At 49.8% G+C, this 13,698-nt stretch overlaps 1 protein-coding gene across 14 annotated transcripts in view; it reads right to left on the bottom strand.

The window, feature by feature from the left end:
• The window catches only part of MYT1L (myelin transcription factor 1 like), a 424,454-nt gene that overhangs the window by 287,656 nt on the left and 123,100 nt on the right, over positions 1-13,698 (bottom strand). For 13 of the 14 annotated variants that reach the window (XM_043604655.1, XM_043604656.1, XM_043604642.1 and 10 more), the window contains exon 3: positions 533-668. The gene's annotated coding sequence lies outside the window, so the exon portion shown is untranslated. The remainder of the gene's footprint in view (positions 1-532; positions 669-13,698) is intronic. The other variant, XM_043604647.1, reaches the window with a different exon arrangement.

The raw sequence follows: 13,698 nt of genomic DNA, 5'->3' as shown, positions 1-13,698 counted from the left end.
ACTGGTGAGTGTGGGTACTGAGAAGGTAACACCGGGGCTTCTGACATCAGCTCCAGGCACACGTTACGGTCATGCCGGCCCCCGGCTTGCACGAGATTCCCAAGGAGAACCTGCTGCCCCGGGCAGCACCCCCTTCCCGCGGGCCAGCGCCCACGCCCAGCTCTCCACACCGCAACTGAGGAACTTTGCAAACCAGTGCTGCAGCGACTGTGGAATTTCTGGCAACATTCGAAGTGAAGCGTTTCCCTTTGAGGGTCCCAGTCCCACTTCCTCCCCGCTAGCAATCCCCAGGACCCTCCCAGCACCCAGAAGGACGCACGGCCCGTGCCACCCTATACAGTTTTAGTGGCAAGAACAACAAATGCATCATCTAATTTAACTGCAGACGGCTCTTTTCAGCATGAATGGTCTGCTTGGAGGTGATGCACAACGGGACTTCTAACAGCCCCCCCAGCCCCCCGAGGCCAGGAAGCACCAGCCAGCCGGGAAGAGTAGTGATTCGGGGCGGCGATCGGGGAGGACGCTCACGCACCTGCCCCAGAGCTGCCGCGGCGGGTACCTGCACTGTCGCCCGGGGCGCTCCTTGGATCCGGTCGGCTCCCCCAGAAGGTCAGAGCTCCAGATGTCCCGTCCAGGCGACTTCACCAGGTCTCCTTCGGGTTCATTTTCTAAAGGACAGAACAACACAAGGGCATCACTGACAGGAGAGAGGAGGGGCCGACGGCCGCCTCTCCTTCGTGCCGCCCCCCTCACCGCCAAGCACCCCACTTTGAGTACGGAGCTGCTCGCGAGGAGACACCGGTCCATCGTGCCAGCGGCACTGATTGCAAAGGCCGTGCCGGCCGAGCAGAAAATGCTTCTACACGTCTAATGAGGCCACTTTGAAATCCAAGGTTTTTAACGGTTTTAAATACAACTCTAGGTTTGGAGGTAAAAGTAAGTGCACTTAATATTTAGATTGACCAGTTACCAGCCAATTTGTAAGATTACTGCCTTTTTAACACTTTGGTGCAATTAAGAAGCAATTTAATAGGCGAGAACTATTTTGGATGTGTAACTATTTCTTGGAAATAATGGGACTCATTCATAATGAAACACAGTCTGTTGATGACGAGGACTCTTCCAGATGTCACCTCGACTTTATTTTAGGGGAAGAACCACAAAAGAGATCGTCTGCATTCATGCAAAGTTTGAATTTGTGAACTCTCCGTCCGGGTTTTCTGCAATACGGTCTCAGGATTGGGAACTCGCGACCATTCTAATTGGCAAAGAAAATACCCAGATCATTTCAAGTATACTGTAAAGAGAGAATTTATTTTGTTGAAGAGAAGACGGACAGAATATCAGAAAGTGGAGAGGGCGAGGTGTCTCAGATTTAAAGCTATTGTTTCTGGTGCAAACCTCTAAATTCAGAGAAGCTCATTAAATCGAGTCTGTGGCAATAACAGAGAAGTGTTAATGGGCATCAGCGAAGTGTGTCAGGCAAATGAGGAGACCCCGAGGGTTCCACACTGCTCACCATCAGCTATTTTCTGCAGCGTTACCGTAAATCCTCAAAAACATCCTGTATTTCACTTCCTGTGTGTCACCTCACAATAAAGGAAATATTCAGGGTGCTTGGCGAGTCGGATTTAAAACAAGCTCACACACAATTTCCTGTGAAATTCACAGGCAGCCTATAAAATGCAGCCATAACAAATGCTATTATTTTCCCTAATAAGAATTGACCAAAACAAACACATAAAGAACAGAATAATTTGGAAATATGCACCTGGAGCTAGAAGCATGTGAAAATTACCCGGGAAAGTCAAGTTTGAAAGATAAAATGAGAGTTAGTATATTTTTCTATGTATCGAAGTCTAGAATCATTAGTTTGGAGTTACTGTGGAACATTTTTAAATGTATTAACCTTTTAGTACACATTACGATTTGTGGTTTTATTTAGAGCCGTCTATAGCCGTCTATACTGGAGAATCTTTGAGGGGAGTCGTGTGTTTTGTGGTCTTTTCCTGACTGCCCGTACTCAAAACACAGCCAGATACACGTGCACACACACACACATGCCCACGCAATATACACGCAGGAGATTCTTGTCAACACAGGCTGTTGCTTTTTTTAAAAAATTTTTTTAAATGCTTATTTATTTTTGAGAGACAGAAAGACAGAGCACAAGCAGGGGAGGGGCAGAGAGAGAGAGGGAGACACAGAATCCAAAGCAGGCGCCAGGCTCCGAGCCATCAGCACAGAGCCCGACGCGGGGCTCGAACTCACGAGCTGTGAGATCGTGACCTGAGTGGAAGTCGGAAGCTCAACTGACTGAGCCCCCGAGGTGCCCCCAAACTGTTCTTTTATTTACAGTATGATCTGTAAACCTAACTTTTATGTGACCGAGGCAAGTGCCCCCTGAACCTCTGCACACCAGACACACCCCCTTCTGACCATCTGGATTCAGACGGGAGCCTCCATCCGGGACGTAAGCAGTGTCTTCTGCACTCTGACCTCTACTGCCCAGCACTCAGAGCCCTCACCCTTGCAGGACAAGGTGTGAGCCCGCACGCAGCGCTCTGCATCAGGACACCGGAGGCTGCTGAAGACAGATGTGTGCTTAGCGGATATTTACTGCGATTCAGCCCCTGCTATTTTGACTTTCTGAAACCATGCCTGCCCTTCCCAGCAGATCCTCGTAGGGGGGTTACACAGAAGCTTGATATGATTGGTGTTGAAATCCTATCACAATTGTTTAAAATTACAATAATTGGGGCGCCTGGGTGGCTCAGTTGGTCAAGCATCTGACTGTGGCTCAGGTCATAATCTCATGGTTTGTGGGTTCAAGCCCCGCATCGGGCTCCGTGTCATGCACAGAGCCCGCTTTGGATCCTGTCTCCCTCTCTCGCTGCCCCTCCCCTGCTCACGTGCTCTTTCTCACTCTCAAAAATAAATAAAACATTTATAAAAACTATATAATGATTATTTTCATGGAATACTAGTGAATATATAGACTGTCATGTTTATGCATTATTTCTAGGTAGGCAAGAGCCATCCTAGCTAATACTGGTGTGAACGTTTTAGGTTCACTGAACTCTGAAGTTCAGGTTCCTCTTAGACAATGGTAGGGCGGGGCTAAGAATGTCTTTGCTTTATCCCCCGAATACCAAACACCTGGCTTCCCCCGCCTTGCTACGGCACTGGATGTGAACTTCTGGCCAGTGAACCGTTTGCATAAGAAGCGTGTCATTCCCGTTTGGTGCACACGCTACCTCTGTTTATAGAATGGGTTAGGGTTAGGGTTAGTCTACACCTTGGAGTGTCCGCTAAGTGGCACCAGGAATCACCCTACAAGTGCCCTTCTGCCCCGAAGTACTTCTCGGCAGGAGGCCCTGACCTGAACGGGTCTGCCCTTGTGCCCCTCCCCCCACTGCACCTGTCCCTCCCCCCCCTTGTGTACCTGTCCCCTCCTCCTGCACCCACCCCTCCCCCTCTCTGTGCACCCGCCCCTCCCCCCTGCGCCTGTCCCTCCCCCGAGACTTCCCCAGCAGCGTGCCAGCCCATTGGGTTTGGATGTCCTGTCCCTGCATCAGTGCTTTCCTGAGGTTTCTTAATGTCAAAGAGACCTTCTGATTAACTCAGTTGTGTCTAAATGACACATGCAGGTGTCTCTTTGGCAATCTGAGTCACTGTTACAGGATTATGTACCAGCGGAAATGTCTCTTGCCTTTTCTTCTCCCTAAAATTTCTACATGAGATTGGTTAAAAAATGAAGGACATGTTTTGACAGACCTCCTCCTCAGACTTACAACACTGCACAATAGGAACCAGACAATTCCTCAGAAGGCAGTTAGGAGTAAATCCTTCTCAGTGAACACACACAGAGGCTCGGGTGAGTCTCCAGGGATGAATCCAAGGGCCCATGACCTGGTTTTGTTTGCTCGCCCGGACCCACGCTCAATACTCTCTGAAGGAAAGCCTCCCCTTAAAAGGTCTTCTGTGTACTCATAAGATCACGGCACGGCTGTGGCCCCAGTGGGGTCGGCGCTGTCCCCACGTACCCTCTCCGCGGCCTCGAGGCCGCTGATTTTCCACTTGGTCCTCTGCCTCCTCCACACCTGCTAGGGCATCAGAACCCACCACTGGGTCGAGATGAATCAATTGTTTGTACGCGGTGGGTTCTCCATCAGTCTTTCCTGCTTGAATAGAGGAATTATGTTCCCCTTTGTGCCAAATTAAAGATATTTTAGTAAACCCACTCCCTTGCTGGTATTCCTTGTTTTGGAATATGCTCAGCTTCTAGCTCGCCATAAAATTTAGACCATGTCCACTTGTGGTTTCTCAGAGAAAAGAAAAGATCATTTTCGGGAGATACAGGTGATAAGGAAGACAAGGAAAGAAGAGAAGGTTTATGAGAAAATAGGCAAGCGAGTGAGGCTCCATCACGATGAAATGATAGGACAGCAGGAGAACGTGTGCAGAGTTTGAAATCATCTTCTTTCCGTTTTTAATACCTATCACCTCTTCGTCACGCGTCCTCAATCTAAAACGTCACAGATTTGCCCCAAGCCTCCGTTACGCTGAATGCTGCGATGTATTTCCGAGGATTTAGAAGGTCTGAGTCTATGGTTTGTACAAACTTAGCACCTCTGTTGATCCCTCATGCAGCACGGCCCTCAGAACAGGACTTCAACCTCTTCCTCCCCGCAAGGGGCCGCTGATTGCAGCACGTTAACAAACAACAGAACAGAGCATTTGTTTGTAATTTGGAGCTTTTGTGGATAAAAATATCAGGGGTGCCTGGGTGGCTCAGTCAGTTGAGTGTCCAACTCTTGGTTTTGGCTCAAGTCATGACCTCACAGTTTGTGAGTTCAAGTCTCACGCTGTCAACACAGAGCCCGCTTGGGATTCTCTCCCTTCCTCTCTCTCTCTCTCTCTCTCTCTGCCTCTCCCCTGATTGTGCGCCCTCTCTCTTTCTCTCTCTCAAATAAATAAACTTACAAAAACTAAACAAAATGACAACAAAATCGATCTATCACAAGCACGGTCTGCCTCCAGCTATCTTCTGATTATGGGTATTCCCAAGCTTAGACCCGTGTCTGAAGCCACTGATTCTCAAGACTAACACTGGGAAGGAAACTTGTTTCCTACTGTGGGCTTTTAGCGAGGGCCAGCAGGACCCCCGAGGACGACGATATGGTTTTAGTGGGTTTACTTGTCTGCGGTGTGGTGATAGGGAGTGAGCAGGACTCAGGCTTCCGTGGCGGTGACGGGAACACCTTGCCCTCCGGAATTGGTCCGTGTGTGTGATAATCTAACACACACGTGCCCCAGCCTGACAATTACCGCTCCCCGTAGCCACCAAATATGTTTTAGTCACATGTGTGCACAGATGCACGTATGACTATTTGGTGCAGAATTGTGTATAACCAAAAACAAAACTGTCAGTGGTGGGCTGGTTCGATTATTATAAACAAACAATCGGATTGGCCAGTATGGTTGATGGCACAGGGTCACTGTAGATCAGTGTTAACAGCATGGTGCAGAGTAACAGTTACCGTTAACCTCACGTGTGCACATCAGTAACCTGATACCATACTCCATGTTTACATATGCACACACGTCAATGTGCAGAACAATTTGGAGCAGTTACAACAGACCCATGCTAGCAGGGACCGTCTTTGGAAAAAAGGGTGGGATTTTGAGGACTAAGAAGGATTTTCACTTTTTATCTTAAATCCTAATGTTTAATGTTCATCTTAATTGTTTGATGTTTTACTGGAAAACGCACTCATGTAACATTTATGCAACCGAAAACCCCCCCAAAATATTATTTTTCTTATATCTGTTAGTATTTTCGAAAGTTATGTATCGATTGCCATAAAAAATTATTAGCAAATTCAGGTTAAAAAACTATACTTCCAAGATCACATAATAATTACGAGCAACTTGAACTCCCCCCAAACCAAACCATTCACTGCTTCCCACTGTATTTGTAACTGGTTCTGGGATCTGCTGACTGTTTACACACCAATAAACAATGCTACAAGGAAATCACATTTAGGTCCAATTAGATCATTCAAGCTCATTAGAAAAATCCTTCCAAATTAAGCAAAATGTTATAGAAAAGCAATTAAATATGGAGGCAATTAAAACAAAGGCCAGTCAGTGCCACATCAGGGAGGAGAGGGCTGCTTCTGACACCCAGCGCCACCCCCCAGAGCCCGTCCGCCAGCGGCCACTTCCCGGACCCCCTCCTCTGGCGTCCCTCCCCTGGCAGCCATCCTCTGGCGGTCATCCCCCTGCAGCCATTCCCTGGCGGCCACCCCCACCCCCCAGCGGTGCTCTCTACCTGGTCAGCTCAGCCCAGCTTGTGGCCACTGGTGCAGAATGAAAATCTGTTGGGGCACCGCCCCAACCACAAACATAGCAAGCTAGAATGGCTTTTGGAGTCAGTGGACACGAGAACTGAAAGTAACTTTAAGGATCCTGTAGCCAAGTCAAAACCCTCTCTTTCTAGACTTGGGTGTGACATCTGGAAAAGCTGAAGGATTTGCCCAGGTTTCTGGAAAGTAAGAGCTGGTCCAGGTAAAGGCCCCAGGTGGACGGTTCCCAGTTCCCTTCCCCAACGATGTGAGAGCTGTTCTAGAGGGATCTAAGACTTAATTTCCGTTCCTTTTTTAATGATCCCAAGCTTGAGGTGTCAGAGGGTATAGATGAATAACTTAAAACAAGCTTTTAAAAAATTTTTTATTTATTTTTGAGAGAGAGACAGAGTGTGAGTGGGGGAGGAGCAGAGAGAGAGGGAGACACAGAATCTGAAACAGGCTCCAGGCTCTGAGCTGTCAGCACAGAGCCTGACTCGGGACTCAAACTCACAGACTGCGAGATCATGACCTGAGCTGAAGTCAGACGTGTACCGACTGAGCCACCCAGGCACCCCTAGATGAATAACTTTTAATGCAAAGTATGAGTGGAGACCAGCCTCACCCACAGAGCAGTATCTTGGGTCTGCAGTTCACAACCTGCAGCCATTACTTTGTCTAGGAGCCACCGTATGTGAGTTTGGGATAACGGGAATGAACCCTCAAGGGCACACCTCTGGCAGGCAGCTGTAGGATTTGGCCCCGGAAGTGGTAACCTCCATCCACTAAGGCTTTCAGGCTTATTTTCTTTGACTTCGGTGAAACAAGTGATTCTCACTGAAACCAAAGCCTTTCAAGAGGCAGTGCCCGACAAACCTCCACATCACCTGCCATCCGTCTCTCCAGGGAACCCCCTTGCCCCCCTCCATGCCAATTACCCTCAGCTGAGTTCACCACCCCACCTGCCTCCCTAATCCTGCTCCCCCTTCCACCTGGGGCAAGAATCTTCAAACTCTATCTCCTGTGATGCCGTATCACTGCTCAGCAGTAAACCAACTCAACGATAATGGTGGTTACTATTGTCATCGTAACGTCCTCCACGCGTATCACAATATACAGTTAGGTGTTTCACACGCAAACTTGCAAACTGTGCCCACCGCGAGTGAGGACTCTGAAGTTAGAGGCATTGCCCCCGGTGGTTAGAGGTGGGGCTGCAAATGCAAACCTTCCCCTTGGCCTGTGAGGCTGGTTATGACAGTCTCTTGAGCCTAAGTCTCACTACTGCCCGTGGGACCTTTCGTCTAAGACCTTTTCTCTGTGTCCCTTGAATTCAGAGGCTACTTTCTCCCTTCTGCTCACACCATCATCCCCTCTATTTAAATATCAAAGACTTTCCACTTAGCTGTTCAGAGCCATCCCAGGTCACTCCAGCCCTCGATGGGCCACATACTCTGAATCGCCACAGGGCCACCCTTCAGCCAATTGCCGTAGGTCACGGACCAGGAGCACCCGTGGTACGCACCTGTCACCTGACATCACCCTCATGCTCCTTGAGCTTTGCTGCTGCTGTTACCGTTGTGAAATGTGGTGAGTGTCTTGAGGGCAGGGATTGTATTCTCTTTGCCTTTATGTCACCAGAGGCCGAGAGGGGATTCCTTAACGGAATGAATGTTAATAACACGTTTACTCAGGATGTCTACAGAAGATGTTTACTCTTCTGTGGATCCCTCATGGTGTCCAACAGTGGACCCGGCACATGTTGGAGACTCCTCGATAATTACTGATCAATTGGAAAAATTAAGACATGTGACCCAGTCTGTTTGGGCTGCTACAATAAAACACCATTTTCTGGGTGCCCTATGGACGAGAGAAACCTGTTTCTCACTCTGGAGGCTGGAAGTCGGAGATCAGGACATGGGCAGGATTGGGTGAGAGCCCTCGTCCGGGTCACAGACTTCTTGCCGTGTCCTCACACAGGAGGTAGGCTGAGGGGGCTCTCTGGAGTCATAAGGGCACTAGCCCGATTCATGGCCTCACCCTCAGGACCGCATGATCACCTCCAAAGGGCCACCTCCAAATGTCACCACCTAGGCAATTAGATTTTGACTTATGAACTTTAGGGGGACACGGACATTCAAACCATAGCACCACCCTTCAGAAGATGGACAGGTTGTTCAGGAAAGACAAGCCTCCATCCAGACCTGTTTGAAGCAGTCATCTGTCTTCTGAATACAGGTGGCCAGGAGGTAACATGACAAACAGGTATGGCACGCGCAGGTGAATAGTCCTCACTCCCGTTGTTTCTGAGACACGGCGATGCCATGCAGTGAATCATGCCGTTAATTGCTCAGTGAACTCCACCAAATTTGCAGGGGACCCTTGGGTAGAAAGTCAGCAGCAAGCCCCTTCTTGGAATACCTATAATTACTGTCTGTCAAGGTTGTGATTGTAGATTGTGACTTAAATATGTTATTAGTTCAACTTAAACCAAGCCATCGTGTTCCAACCAGAAAATTCTCACACTAAGGGGCGTGGGCACATTCAGCGACCTTCCTTTGTGACAGACTGCTGAGTAGAAATGCTTTGTCTTCCCAAGACGAAATGCCAAGGATGGGGTAGGATTCGTGGCTCTCTGAAGCTCACAGGCATCTCATTGACAAGGAGCTCACAGGAAGGTGTGAGCTGAGAAGTGGGATTCCTCTGTGCACGTATATCTTCCAACCAGCTGCTCCCCCAGTGGTGGAAAAGACCTTCCCAAGACGTAAACTATTGGCCCCACACCAAAAGCATCTACACAGTGAAGGAAACCAGCAACAAAATGAACAGGCAGCCTACTGAATGGGAGAAGGTATTTGTGAAGGACTTATCTGCAAGGGGTTAAAATCCAAAACATATAAAGAACTTCTGCAACTCAACCCAAAAAAACAAATAATTCAATTAAAAATGGGCAGAGGACCTCAATGTGAATTTTCCGAAGAGGACGCACAGATGGCCCAGTACACACAAGCAAAGACCCCCCACGGTGCTCATCATCAGGGAAATCCGATCAATCAAATGGATCTCGAACACGTTGAGATACCACCTCACGCCCGTCAGAAAGGCTAAAATTAACACAAGAAACAACAGGTGTTGGTGAGGATGTGGAGAAAGGACTCTTGTGCACTGTTGGTGGGAATGCAAACTGGTGCAGCCCCTCTGGAGAACAGTGTGGAGGTTCCCCAAAACGTTAAAACTAGAACTGCCCTTTGGTCCAGTAATCACCCCCCAAAATACAAAAACACTGATTTCAAGAGGTACATGCACCCCTCTGTTTATAGCAGCATCAGTTACAGTCGCCAAAATGTGGAAACAGCCCAAGTGTCCATTGCCTCAGGAATGGAGAAAGAAGGTGCAGCACGTTCGATGGAACGTTACTCAGCCGTATAAAGAATGAGGTCTCGCCATTTGCAGCAGCGTGGATGGACCTAGAGGGTTTGATGCTGAGTGAAATAAGTTAAAGACAAATACCACACGATTTCGCTCATATGTGGAATTTAAGAAACAAAACAAAGAAAAAAGACACAAACACACAACAGCAACGAAAGACAAACTCTTGAACGCAAGGAATGAACTGGTGGTTGCCAGAGGGAAAGTGGGCGGGGGATGGGTGAGATAGCTGACGGGGATTAAGAGGCACAAACTCACAGTTTCGGAAGGATCAAGGGTGGACACGAAAAGTGCAGCACAGGCCATACAGCCGCTAAGCTCACCAACACTTTGGCGACACTTGGCGACTCCCGTTACCAGGACGCCGAGTGGTGTGCAGGATTGTTGAATGACAACATCGCATGCCTGGAACAGTGCAACACTGCGGGTTAAGAGTCCTTCACATAAAAATAAATAATAATAGAAAATTCGTAAGAGAGAAAAAGAAATGGGTGTGAGGAGTCTGGGAAGGACCTTAGCCTCAGACCTGCACCCACGTCTACCCCCAACCCCCTGCACTGGACACCCCTCCTCGGAGCATTAATTTGTCTTTATTTTTAAGACTGTGTGTTTGTAGAGTGTGAATGACCCTGAGATAGCTAATAGTTGGTCACTGAGGGTTCAAAGGCGACCGACTTTCACGCAGCAAGGAGGACGGCTGAGTGACCCTGGGCTGCCGTCTCTTCTCTCCCGGCTCTCTCTGTCTCACAGGCTCTACTTTTCGGTCTCTGTCCTGCAGAAGGGAGCGCCAGGAGGGGGCGATGGCGAGGATGTGGTACGGGACTTAGGGACGGTCCCGGATTTGTTGAAGTGTGGCAGGTGTGTTTCGGGCACCCAACCAGAGAGGCCTGCTGCCTTCTGCATCTGGCGACTGTGTGTTGTGGAAATCTCCCCTGCACCCCGCGGGAGGAGGAGGGCTCGGGAGCCCCTGGCTGAGACAGCAGGAAAGCAGCACAGGCCCCAGCTGCCGGAGGGGAGACCAGACCGGGAGATGTAGAGTTCAGGAGCCAGGCCCGCACAGGGGGGAGTGGGGGAGGCGGGCTCGGGGGGCCGGAGGAGAGAGGGCCTGTGCCAGGCATCAGTGCCCATCACAAGCGCCACAGTGGAGATGCACGTGGGGCTGGGAGGGGCGTGGGCGCCGTGAGCTAAGGACAGGGGACACTGGGGACACAGAAGCACGGGGCGATGGAAGGGAACGTGTATGCGAACTAAGTTCCAAGGGGTCTGTATCTCACCCTGGGCCACGGGGAACCACTGCAGGCTTCCCACAGGGAAGGACAGTTTTAGAAAAGTGGCGGTAAGCCGAGAGAAGCATGCAGGGAAGGCGCAGGGCCAGGGCTGGGAGTGCACTGAGAGGCCCCCCAGCGCTGGGAGGGACCCTGGCCTCAGGGTGCCGCGCACCTGCCACGGGCCAGGACGCAGGGCCCGCTGACCTCCACCTCGGGCTTTGCGGCCCACTGGGTCTTCGCGGTTCTCCTAGGGGTGTAAACGGAAAAGCTCCAGGTTCGCAAAGCTGGCAGAAGAGAACTACTTTGGATTTTTGAAATTACCCTGCATCTGATGGCCCCGCCAGGTAACTAAGAAGGTTCTCAGTGAGATAAGGTAAAAGATCAGTATTTCTAGAAAAAACAGCTTGGAAACATAGTGAAAACCTGTAGAAATGGGCAAAGATAAAATTCCTTTTTCATAGATTTTAATTTAAAAATGTCTATAGATATTATATCTTCAGCTGATAATATCCCCTTGTGGCAGAAAGTGAGGAAGAGAGCAAAAGAGAAGGAAACAAGGAAGTGGCTGGGGGAAGCAGGGGTGGGGGAAGGGGGAAGAGGGAGGGAGGGAAGTAATCTGAACAGTACGGATCAGGCTAACGTGGTCCACGGTTTGAAAATTTGGAAATGCTGCTAACACCTACCTACGGGAGAGTCACAAACATACAGTCAGAAGCAACGATCGACATGGCGAGAGCAAAGTGGACCAGGACAGCCAGTCACACAAGTGGGAGAAGGCTCGGGGCTGCCGATGACGGTCGGCAGAGCGTGGACGGAAGCACAGGCCTGCACCCCACAGGCGTTCGCTTTGCACGAAGGCACATCTTACACGTAAAAGTCATGCAACGGTGACCTGAGGTGGCGGAGCGTTATGTCTTTAAATTAAAAAAAAAAAAAAAAAGAGGGAGAGAGAGAGAGAATGTTCCATGGGATGATTTTATCAATAGAAAATCTCCCAACAGAAATATCCTGATTGTGGGAATGCAAGCTGGTGCAGCCACTCTGGAAGACAGTATGGAGGGTCCTCAAAAAACTAAAAATAGAACCACCCTACGACCAGCATTTATCCACGGGATACAGGTGTGCTGTTTCGAAGGGGCACGTGCACCCCCATGTTTATAGCAGCACTATCGACAGTAGCCAAAGGATGGACAGAGCCCAAATGTCCATCGATGGATGAATGGATAAAGAAGATGTGGTCTATAGATACAAGGGAGTATTACCCGGCAGTCAAAAAGAAGGAAATCTTGCCATTTGCAAGTACGTGGATGGAACTAGAGGCTATTATGCTAAGCGAAATTAATCAGTTAGAGAAAGACAAATATCATCTGACTTCACTCATAATGAGAACTTTAAGACACAGAACAGATGAACATAAGGGAAGGGAAACAAAAATCCTATAAAAACAGGGAGGGGGACAAAACAGAAGAGACTCATAAATATGGAGAACATGCAGAGGGTTGCTGGAGGGGTGGTGGGAGGGGGGGGGACGGGCTAAATGGGGGAGGGGCACTAGGAATCTACTCCTGAAATCATTGTTGCACTAGACGCTAGCTAATTTGGATGTAAATTTAAAAAAGTTAAAATGGAAAAGAATTGCGAAAAAAAACCAACAGCGAAATATCCTGGTTACAGTTTTCCCAGACCCAGATGCACATCTGGAGACGTCCGGATCCCAGCCTACACCTGCTGCAGGCACCTTGGGCAGACGGGAACCCCCCCCAACCCCCGGCGTGGGCGCGCCGCCCCTGAGCAGGTCGTGGGGACAAAGGCCTGCGCTCTTGCTGTGACAACACAGTCCCCCAGCCCTTGATCTGTGATTACAGGAAACAGCGCTTGGCAGTGGTCCCTGAGGGACCGTGGTGACAGACCCCTAGCTCAGTGCTTTCATGCGAGGCTCTGGACGCAGACACTGGGGGCGCAGCCCACCGTTCACCACCTGGTGACTGTGAGCGAGCTCCACCGCCTCTCTGGGCTTCAGTTTTGTCACCTGCAGGATGGGGACAGCGTTAGTAGTCGTCTCTACCTTAGAAGGGCTATCAGGAAGACTGGGCTAGCACAGCCCCAGCACTGAGGACAGGCCTGCCATATTGTCAGCTCTGCTGATGGTCAGTCAACAACCGTCCCATAAGCATCCAAGACCCTTTTCTAGCCTGTTCCGCTCTCGGTGGGCTCAGGCAGCTATCACAGAAGCACCGGAGACGGGCGGCTCACCCAGCCGTCCTGTGGGTGCACCCTCATGGGGGAGGGGTCCAAGGGGAAGCAAAGTGTCCTGTCTCCTCGTCACACGGTCCCGCCCCCAGGACCTCAGGACCTCCCGGAGGCCCGGCTCTGAACACCTGAACCCTGGGGCTGGGTTTTCAGTACATAAAATTCAGGGGACACAGACGTTCCGTCCCCAGCCCCCCTGACAGGTGTGCCACTCATACTTGCCTCCGTGACTCCTTCTAAAAGTATGACCTTCAAAAACTAATGACAGCAAGGGGATTGCAGGTAAGTGGGGATTGGGGCATTTTCAACACATGGAGTTTATATAACATCTACGCACCATTTAACATTTTCTAGTCACTCGTATGCTTTTTTCCTTCCTTGTTTTTTAAAAGCTCCGTACTCGC

The sequence above is a fragment of the Prionailurus bengalensis genome, chromosome A3, assembly GCF_016509475.1.
Source record: "Prionailurus bengalensis isolate Pbe53 chromosome A3, Fcat_Pben_1.1_paternal_pri, whole genome shotgun sequence".
Taxonomy (NCBI): Eukaryota; Metazoa; Chordata; class Mammalia; order Carnivora; family Felidae; genus Prionailurus; species Prionailurus bengalensis.
This window is presented reverse-complemented; position numbering and strand designations above follow the sequence as displayed.